This window comes from Pseudophryne corroboree, chromosome 8 (genome assembly GCF_028390025.1).
Source record: "Pseudophryne corroboree isolate aPseCor3 chromosome 8, aPseCor3.hap2, whole genome shotgun sequence".
In the NCBI taxonomy this organism is placed as follows: Eukaryota; Metazoa; Chordata; class Amphibia; order Anura; family Myobatrachidae; genus Pseudophryne; species Pseudophryne corroboree.
Genome location: NC_086451.1, coordinates 448824234 through 448834161, shown reverse-complemented (window position 1 = coordinate 448834161; position 9928 = coordinate 448824234). Strand labels below are relative to the sequence as shown.

Genomic DNA, 9928 nt, shown 5'->3' with positions numbered 1-9928 from the left:
GTCCTTTTTTTTTTTAACACCACCTGTAATTAAAATAAGAACAGTGTGCACATTCGTCGCACAGCTCAGAAAGGTTTGTGTTTTGCGGTCAAGGGGCATGACCGCACAATAGCACCCCCAGTTCAAATTATGGCTCACAGTAGTACAACTTTATTCACAATTTATCAACCGATAGTGTACGAGAAGCCCCACAGCATGCTGCCACTCCCTGACAGATCCAGAAGATAAGGTGGTGAGTTGTGGCGGCACAAGGGTGGAATCCATCAGGGTGGAATCCATTAAGGTCTTGAGTATGCTGACTGCGCAGATATCTTGCATGTCGTTATCAGCATGCAGGGAACTTTGGCTATGGCAATGGTCTGCATGTAACAGTTGTCTCTAAAACCATGATTTGAAAAGCTGTTGTATTGTTGAATTATTATTTTTTTATTCCTACAGGTGACGGTTATCATTGAGATCTGTATTGCAAGAAGATTTATTTTTCATTATTCAGTTAGAATCGTCTACGCTTGGGATACATATTTTTTGGAAAATACAGCGACTGTTAAAGTGTCAAATTTAGAATCCCAAATTTATGTATCTTTTTCAATTATTGTTCGAGAAGTTTATATTCTGTTTTAGTTTGACATATGTTTCAGCAACTCAGATATTCATTTTGAATAAAAATAAAAACTTACTCTCATCCTAGTGATGAAGCCTGTCACCTATGACCTTGGTGAAAAAAAAAAACCTAAGGAGGGTCTAATAGAACAGTGGTGTGTGTTAAAATGTTGCATTTATTAAAACTAATATTTGAAAGAACCAGAAGACCTTGGTTTATTTTTTATATACATTTATTATCATTTACTCATTTCACAGTATTTTTTTTAAGTAGATATTCTTTTTTTTTTTTTTTTTTTTAAACAACAGAAATATAATAAACACTGCCAAGAGAACCAATGGGTAACCTATTCTGAGCAACTGCATTAACACATAAATCAGAAAAACATTCATAAAGGCTGAGGTTTCTTGCCCACATTAACTAAAATAACTTTGAATCAATTGGGAACGAGCACCAGCACCATGTAAGGTACTACCATGATATTCATCAGAGCGATTTGAGGCATTTACCTCAGTGACCCTTACTTTTCGCTCCCATTCAATGCTATAGTCAATACACATGTTGTGAAGAATGCAGCATACGGTGAAGATTTTACAGACTTTTGCAGCAGAATATAGTAAAGTGCCACCTGAATGTGAAATACACCGGAAGCGACTTTTTAGGATGCCAAAAGCTCGCTCAATTATTCCACGAGTTGTAATATGAGCTCTATTATATTTTTTTTCATTTCTATGCCTGGGTCTTGGAACAGGAGTCAATAGCCAGGGCCTGCAGCCATATCCTGAATCCCCTACAAGAAGACAAATATAACTAAATTATTTGTATTAACATTTGAATAAAATTAATTTTGTTATAGTTTATTTTTCAATATCTCATCTACATCTATAAGTGAATTTTTCAAACGTTTAGATACTTATTTTGGAATTAAGATAAAAATTTTGATGACATTTTTCAAAATCCAGAGGATCTCATAAAAAAAAAAAAGAATTGAACACCATAGAACATTAGCATCTCTAACTACAAATTACAGCAGGCCTGATAGCTGAGGAAATAAATTTAATGCCATGACTTGGTGAAACAACAGTAAGTATTCAATGGTCACAAAGGATTAAGGCATAGGAGAAAGAGTAGCTGTGTGGGTAGGATAGCAACACATGACAAGATTCATAACTGGGCGCAGATGAAATTTGGTTAGCTAATAGGCAAAACTGTGCAATGCAGGTGGGGCAGATGTGACATGTGCAGACAGAGTAACATTTGTTTGGGGTATGTTCTAACAGATTTCCCAAAGTCAAAAATCTGATTTAAATTAGCTAACACTCAATACTTTGTTTAATAATATTTAATTGATAATTAGCACCCCATTTTATCTTGGCAATCTTTATTCTACCAACACTACCGTCTTCTCATTCCCCATCTCTGCAACACCCTATTGAAAATATGTATTTTGTAAATTATGCTGAAACTCACCTAGTAACCAGCAGTCTGGATAGTCACCGTTTTCAAATTTTTGGTACACATTTGAATGCCTTAAAATGTAGGCGTCATGTGTACTCCCCGGAAAAGCTGCAAAGATGTTTAAAAATTTATAATTGTGGTCACAGATGGCCTGAATGTTCATCGAGTGAAAGTTTTTCCTGTTCCTGCAAACCTCATCTAATTCGTGTGAAGGCGAAATTGGAATGTGGGTACAGTCGATGGCCCCAACCACATTTGGGAACTTTGCCTTTTCAAAAAAACCTCTTTTTAGGTTTATCCACTCTGAAGTTGTTTTTGGGAAATGAATGTAATCTGAGGTGTGCTTAAGGATGGCATCTAACACCTTCTCAAAAAACCGGCTAAAAGAGGATTGGCTCACACCGCCAACTGATGACACTGTACTCTGAAACGTGCCAGAAGCAAGATAATGTAAAGTTACCAAAAGTTTAGTGAGACCACTGATAGCCTTAGTTCTCTTTGTGTGTGGTGTGATGTCTTCCTTGATTTTATTGTATAGCTCAAGTATTGCAGCACTAGATAATCTGTACCGTTTTCGTACTTTGGTTTTAGGAATTCTGAACAAATTTTTCCTATGGTTAAACAATCTCCTCCTCCTCCTCCTTCGATCAGTGAATCTACATCCTGCATTTGTATATGAAGTTGCTGTCCCTGTCCTGCTCATTACAATCGACAGAACTATCCTCAGAAAATTTAGGCTGAAATCCATCTGCAAATTAAATGTTAAAAAAAAAATTGTGAAAATAATATTAATACAATCTGCTACAGGGTACACTGGGGTTCCACAGGGAACATCAGGGGTGTAGAGATGGTACTTGAACCAAGGCACTAACTGGCTAAAGTTTAGCTGTTCAGTTATACTACTTTAACATCGTAAAACCTGCTTTTGAAATGGTATTTGAAACGGTTATTAAAACGGGTCTGAGCAGTTTAACCCCTTTCACATCTCATGTTGTAACCAGTAAATTACCATTTCATTACCATTTTGGTACCTTTCACACTGAACCCGTTTCACCCATAGAAAACAGTGGTTGTCATTATAAATGGACTTTTCTGGCCCACACATTATTAATAATTATTAATTAATTCATTATTAATAATTTGGATAGTCGTACGATGGAACCCAGCAGCTTGAAGCATATCTATTTATATTAGATGGGATTAGGTACTTGGTTTGTCTTTTTTGGAGGCACAAGTATTATTTATATATTTTTTAAAATAATTTTTTTTTATTTTTTAGATTGAATGGTACATTTCCGGGAAAAAATGGCGTGGGGTCTCCCTTTCAAAGCATAACCAACCTCGGGCTCTTCGAGCTGGTCCTGGTTCTAAAAATGCGGGGGAAAAATGGACAGGGGATCCCCCGTATTTTTAAAACCAGCACCAGGCTCTGCGCCTGGTGCTGGTGCAAAAAATACGGGGGACAAAAAGCGTAGGGGTCCCCCGTATTTTTAAAACCAGCACCGGGCTCCACTAGCTGGACAGATAATGCCACAGCCGGGGGTCACTTTTATACAGTGCCCTGCGACCGTGGCATTAAATATCCAACTAGTCACCCCTGGCCGGGGTACCCTGGGGGAGTGGGGACCCCTTCAATCAAGGGGTCCCCCCCCCCAGCCACCTAAGGGCCAGGGGTGAAGCCCGAGGCTGTCCCCCCCATCCATTGGCTGCGGATGGGAGGCTGATAGCCTTGAGTAAAATGACAGAATATTGTTTTTTCCAATAGGCCTACAAGTCCCAGCAAGCCTCCCCCGCAAGCTGGTACTTGGAGAAACACAAGTACCAGCATGCGGGAGAAAATCTGGCCCACTGGTACTTGTAGTACTACTGGAAAAAAAATACCCAAATAAAAACAGGAGACACACACCGTGACAAGTACAACTTTATTACACACTGCCGACACACACATACTTACCTATGTTCACACGCCGACATCGGTCCTCTTCTCCAAGTAGAATCCACGGATACCTGAAAATAAAAGATAAATATACTCACCTCATCCATGGTCCAGAGATAAATCCTCGTACTTGTTCAGAGGATCATTTGCTTATATCATATTGATCAGGTTATAAGCTCTGGGCTACATTCCAATCTGTTATTCCCTGTGGAACCCAGTGTACCTCACATATTTAACTATGGTAAGTCTATCATAAACATATTTCACCTGCTGTCCCTCATGCCTCCCTCCAGGATGTGTTCTGCCCCTTGCTGTGCCTCATGCCTCCCTGCAGGATGAGTTCCCCCTTGCTGTGCCTCATGCCTCCCTCCAGGTTGTGTTCTGCCCCTTGCTGTGCCTCATGCCTCCCTGCAGGATGTGTTCTGCCCCTTGCTGTGCCTCATGCCTCCCTCCAGGTTGTGTTCTGCCCCTTGCTGTGCCTCATGCCTCCCTGCAGGATGTGTTCCCCCTTGCTGTGCCTCATGCCTCCCTCCAGGTTGTGTTCTGCCCCTTGCTGTGCCTCATGCCTCCCTGCAGGATGTGTTCTGCCCCTTGCTGTGCCTCCTGCCTTCATCCAGGTTGTGTTCTGCCCCATGCTGTGCCTCATGCCTTCATCCAGGTTGTGTTCTGCCCCTTGCTGTGCCTCATGCCCCCCTGCAGGATGTGTTCCCCCTTGCTGTGCCTCATGCCTCCCTCCAGGTTGTGTTCTGCCCCTTGCTGTGCCTCATGCCTCCCTCCAGGTTGTGTTCTGCCCCTTGCTGTGCCTCATGCCTCCCTGCAGGATGTGTTCCCCCTTGCTGTGCCTCATGCCTCCCTCCAGGTTGTGTTCTGCCCCTTGCTGTGCCTCATGCCTCCCTCCAGGTTGTGTTCTGCCCCTTGCTGTGCCTCATGCCTCCCTGCAGGATGTGTTCCCCCTTGCTGTGCCTCATGACTCCCTCCAGGTTGTGTTCTGCCCCTTGCTGTGCCTCATGCCTCCCTGCAGGATGTGTTCTGCCCCTTGCTGTGCCTCATGCCTCCCTCCAGGTTGTGTTCTGCCCCTTGCTGTGCCTCATGCCTCCCTGCAGGATGTGTTCCCCCTTGCTGTGCCTCATGCCTCCCTCCAGGTTGTGTTCTGCCCCTTGCTGTGCCTCATGCCTCCCTGCAGGATGTGTTCTGCCCCTTGCTGTGCCTCCTGCCTTCATCCAGGTTGTGTTCTGCCCCATGCTGTGCCTCATGCCTTCATCCAGGTTGTGTTCTGCCCCTTGCTGTGCCTCATGCCCCCTGCAGGATGTGTTCCCCCTTGCTGTGCCTCATGCCTCCCTCCAGGTTGTGTTCTGCCCCTTGCTGTGCCTCATGCCTCCCTGCAGGATTTGTTCCCCTTTGCTGTGCCTCCCTCCAGGATATGTCCCTCCTTGCTGTGCCTCCTGCCTCCCTCCAGCATGTTTGTCCACTGCTGTACCTCCAGCCTCCATCCACCTTTCCTATCCTCCTGCTGTGCCTCTTACCCTCCCAAAACAAACACATTGGTGTACCTTTTATAAAAATGTATTACACTCCGCCACTCCAATGAGGCGAATCTAAATATATCGGTAAGCACCGAGCCAACTGTTGATACATTGGCCAGTGCGAAAGCTCTGTTGCTGCCAATGGGGAGGGGTTACGGCGCGGCCCGCCCGCGATAAGGGCGCAATGCGGAAGTGACGCGAAAATTGAAAAATAAAACTTTATTGATACATCCGAGAATGCGGAACAAATGCGAAAACGGAATGAAAACGTGACGGTAAGCAATGATGCATCCCGCCCTCAGGGAGAATTACAGGGAGAGTGCTGGTAGGGACAATGAGGTGGAGGGCTTACAGGAAGGCTGAGGTCAGGGACACTGAGGGGGAATTACAGGAGTGTGTGGGCAGGGACACTGAGGGGGAATTACGGGGAGGGTACAGGGAGGGACACTGAGGTGGAATTACAGGAGAGTGTGGGCAGGGAAAATGAGAGGGAAGGGCTACAGGGAGGCTGAGGTCAGGGACACTGAGGGGCAATTACAGGGAGGGTGCGAGAAGGAACACTGAGGAGGAATTACGAGGAGGGAGCGGGCAGGGACACTGAGATGGAATTATGGGGAGGGTGCAGGCAGGGACACTGAGGACCAGTACCGTAACTAGACATTTTAGCGCTGTGTGGAAGAGACAGCCTCAGCCCCCCTCCCCATATTTAAATAGGGCCAGTGCGTGCTGTAGGTGTGCGCCAAAACTATAGGGGTGTTGCTTTATGTGTTAGGGACATGGCAACAAAATAATACCAATTCATATTACGCTGCACAATGGTCTCCATTAATCAAATGACGCCACTTACACACATTACGGCAGGTAGAGCTCCCTTTTACACATTACGGCAGGTAGAGCTCCCTTTTACACATTACGGCAGGCAAAGCTCCCTTTTACACGTTACGGCAGGTAGAGCTCCCTTTTACACGTTACGGCAGGCAGAGCTCCCTTTTACACGTTACGGCAGGCAGAGCTCCCTTTTACACGTTACGGCAGCAGAGCTCCCTTTTACACGTTACGGCAGGCAGAGCTCCCTTTTACACTTTACGGCAGGCAGAGCGCCCTTTTACACGTTACAGCAGGCAGAGCGCCCTTTTACACGTTACAGCAGGCAGATCTCCCTTTTACACATTACATGTGGTTCTCTGTCCTCAGTGCCTATGTACTGTGGGCCAAGAACACTAGGCACACACCTAGCTACGGCCGTGCTGAGCAGGAATTACGAGGAGGGTACAGTCAGGGACACTGAGATGGAATTACGGGGCGGGTGCAAGCAGGGACACTGAGGAGGAATTACGAGGAGTGTGCAAGCAGGGAGACTGAGGGGGAATTACGGTTACGGTGCTTGTAGGGACACTGAGAGGGAATTACAGGGAGGGTGCGGGCAGGGACACAGAGGGAATTACAGGAGTGTATGGGTGGGGTCACTGAGCAGTTATAGGGATGGTGCGGGCAGTGACACTAAGGGGGAATTACAAGGAGGGTGTGGACAGGGGCACCAAGGGGATATATGCACACATACATGCAGGTGTGCTGGGACTTGCAGTCACTGGTCTAGATACCTCTCCATACAGAGCTCTTAGTAACCTGTGATCCAGACTGCCAGGATAGACCATGCAGTGCAGCTGTAGTACCGCAGAAAATGTACAGGTATGCTCAGGCTGCACTGCTGACTGGTGCTGATTGTAGTGGCTGCTGTTTGGTGACAGTCCGCGTGGGACCAATGAGAAGGGGAGCGGATGAGGAAGAGGAGGTGCCTCGCCCCTCCCCATACCTGAAAGTGCCCTGCTCCCCGGCTATATTCACCATCATTGTGACTGTAGCCACAGAGAGTGTCAGAGTGCAATACGCTTCTGAGAGTCCGGCAGTGGATGAGCACTGCTAAGGGATGTACTCAGTGAAAACTATGTCATTCTACTCCCTGGCGTGGGTTGCACTGCCGGGCGGCGCCCCATTCTTGGCCGGTGCCCCTGGCAAGTGCCATCCTGGCCAATAGGAAGATACACCCCTGCCCTCAGAGCACAGGGTGCACGGTGCGCCTCCAGTCCCCCCGGCGCGCTCTGCACCCTGTGCCGAGAACATGCCATCCTCCTTGATGACCGGAGGACCCCTCTCTGCAGGACTCCGCTAACTACTCACCTGTCTTCTGACTTCTGGCTCTGATAGGGGGTGGCGGCAGTGCTGTGGGAGTGAATGCTGGCTAGTCTGGAGCTGTGTTCAGTACCCTTCAGGAGCTAATGGTGTCCTGTCAGCGGAAGCAGAACCATGGAACTAAGAGAGAAGTTGGTTCCTACTTCCCCCCCTAAAGTCCCACGAAGCAGGGAAGCTGTTGCCAGCAGCTTCCCTGTAAAATAAAAAACCTAACAGTCTATTTTTTAGCAGAACTCAGTAGAGCTCCACTAGTGTGCACCCAGTCTCATCGGGCACATTTTCTAAACTGAGGTCTGGAGGAAAGGCATAGAGGGAGGAGCCAGTTCACACAGCTAAAAAGTCTTAGAGTGCCCAGGGCTCCTGCGGAGCCGTCTATACCCCATGGTACTAAAGTGGACCCCAGCATCCTCTAGGACGTAAGAGAAAACAGGATTTTAATTACCTACCGGTAAATCCTTTTCTCGTAGTCCGTAGGGGATACTGGGCGCCTGCCCAGTGCTTCGTTTTTCCTGCACTGTTACTTTGTTAAGTAATGTTGTTGGTTCAGCTGTTGCTGTTCCTGTTCAACTTTGGTTAGCATGGCTTTCCTCTTGTGTGTGCTGGTTCGAATCTCACCACTGTTCGGTTACATACTTCCTCAGGATATGTCCGTCTCCTCGGGCACAGTTTCCTAGACTGAGTCTGGTAGAAGGGGCATAGAGGGAGGAGCCAGTGCACACTATTGATTTCTTAAGGTGCCCAAGGCTCCTAGTGGACCTATCTATACCCCATGGTACTAATGTGGACCCCAGTATCCTCTACGGACTATGAGAAAAGGATTTACCGGTAGGTAATTAAAAACATATTCTCTCAAGGTACCACTACGGTCCATGTTTTAAGTTCCTCCATGCTTGCCCACAGGTAACTTAATTAGTACTTCAGTCAATTTGATTAAACCATCTCTGGTGAGCCTGGTCCGATGGAGTGTCTGGAGGACTGCATTTGAGACACTCTGGTGTTATGTATTTATAGCAGCCATTTTTTGTATGCTGTTTTCTGGTTTGCTTGTGTGTTGCTGTAGACTTGCATGTCCAGGTACCATTTATGTAGTATATAATATTGCCAAATGTAGTACTTATTTGTAGTACAATAGCATATATTTTACATTGTGTTTTTTAGGATGAGCAAGAAGACAACAAAGATGCCATGTTAGAAGGCACCCACCTTCCACACACCCCCACCTCCCACCCCACCCTCTTTCACTCCCCCACCCCTCTCAAACCCCCATGCAGTGGCGCACCCAGGGGGGGGGGGGTCCGAGCACCCAGAAACCCCCTCCACTAAAAAAATAAAAACATTTTTTTTTTTTTTAGCTGCATGAGTATTATTAATGGCTGTCTAGCGTCCTCTGCAGCCTGCGGTCTTCCTGGTGGCACTTGTAAGTGCAATAAAAGTTTACTTTATTTTAATTATAGTACATATATATCCATGTGCATACATACAGTATATACACATGTATATACATACATACATATAAACACACACACACACACACACACACACACACACACACACACACACACACACAACACACATATATATATATATACATGTGTACCAACATGGAAAGATGAGGCGGCACTCAGAGTCTTGAAACAGCTTAAAACTTGTAATGGTGCATATCAATGCATATCAACGTTTCGGGGTCTCCCCCTTGAATCCTAATGAAGGGGGAGACCCCGAAACGTTGATATGCACCATTACAAGTTTTAAGCTGTTTCAAGACTCTGAGTGCTGCCTCATCTTTCCATGTTGTCATCCATATGGTTCTTGTACCTGGAGGAGGGCACCTGAGCAAGTCAGCCCCATTGCAGGGGCAGTGTCCAGTGCCGGAGCATAAAATTGGATATATACATGTGTATATATATGTGTACTGTTTGTGTGTGTGCATATATATATATATATATGCATGTTTAATATGCTATGTATATATGTGTACATGTATGTGTGTGTATATATATATATATATATATATATATATATATATACTAGTGATGTGCACCGGAAATTTTTTGGGTTTTGGTTTTGGGTTCGGTTCCGCGGCCGTGTTTTGGGTTCGAACGCGTTTTGGCAAAACCTCACTGAATATTTTTTGTCGGATTCGGGTGTGTTTTGGATTCGGGAGTTTTTTTAAAAAAAAACTCAAAAACAGCTTAAATCTAGGGATGTGCACCTGAAATT

At 45.8% G+C, this 9928-nt stretch overlaps 1 long non-coding RNA gene across 1 annotated transcript in view; it reads right to left on the bottom strand.

Annotated features, from left to right (window-relative positions):
* Positions 1-852: 852 nt before the first annotated feature.
* Positions 853-9928, bottom strand: part of LOC134947954 (uncharacterized) — a 171398-nt gene continuing 162322 nt past the window's right edge. The window contains exons 2-3 of the long non-coding RNA XR_010182879.1: positions 2072-2807; positions 853-1391 (exon numbers count right to left, since the gene is read on the bottom strand). This is a non-coding gene — a long non-coding RNA (uncharacterized LOC134947954). The remainder of the gene's footprint in view (positions 1392-2071; positions 2808-9928) is intronic.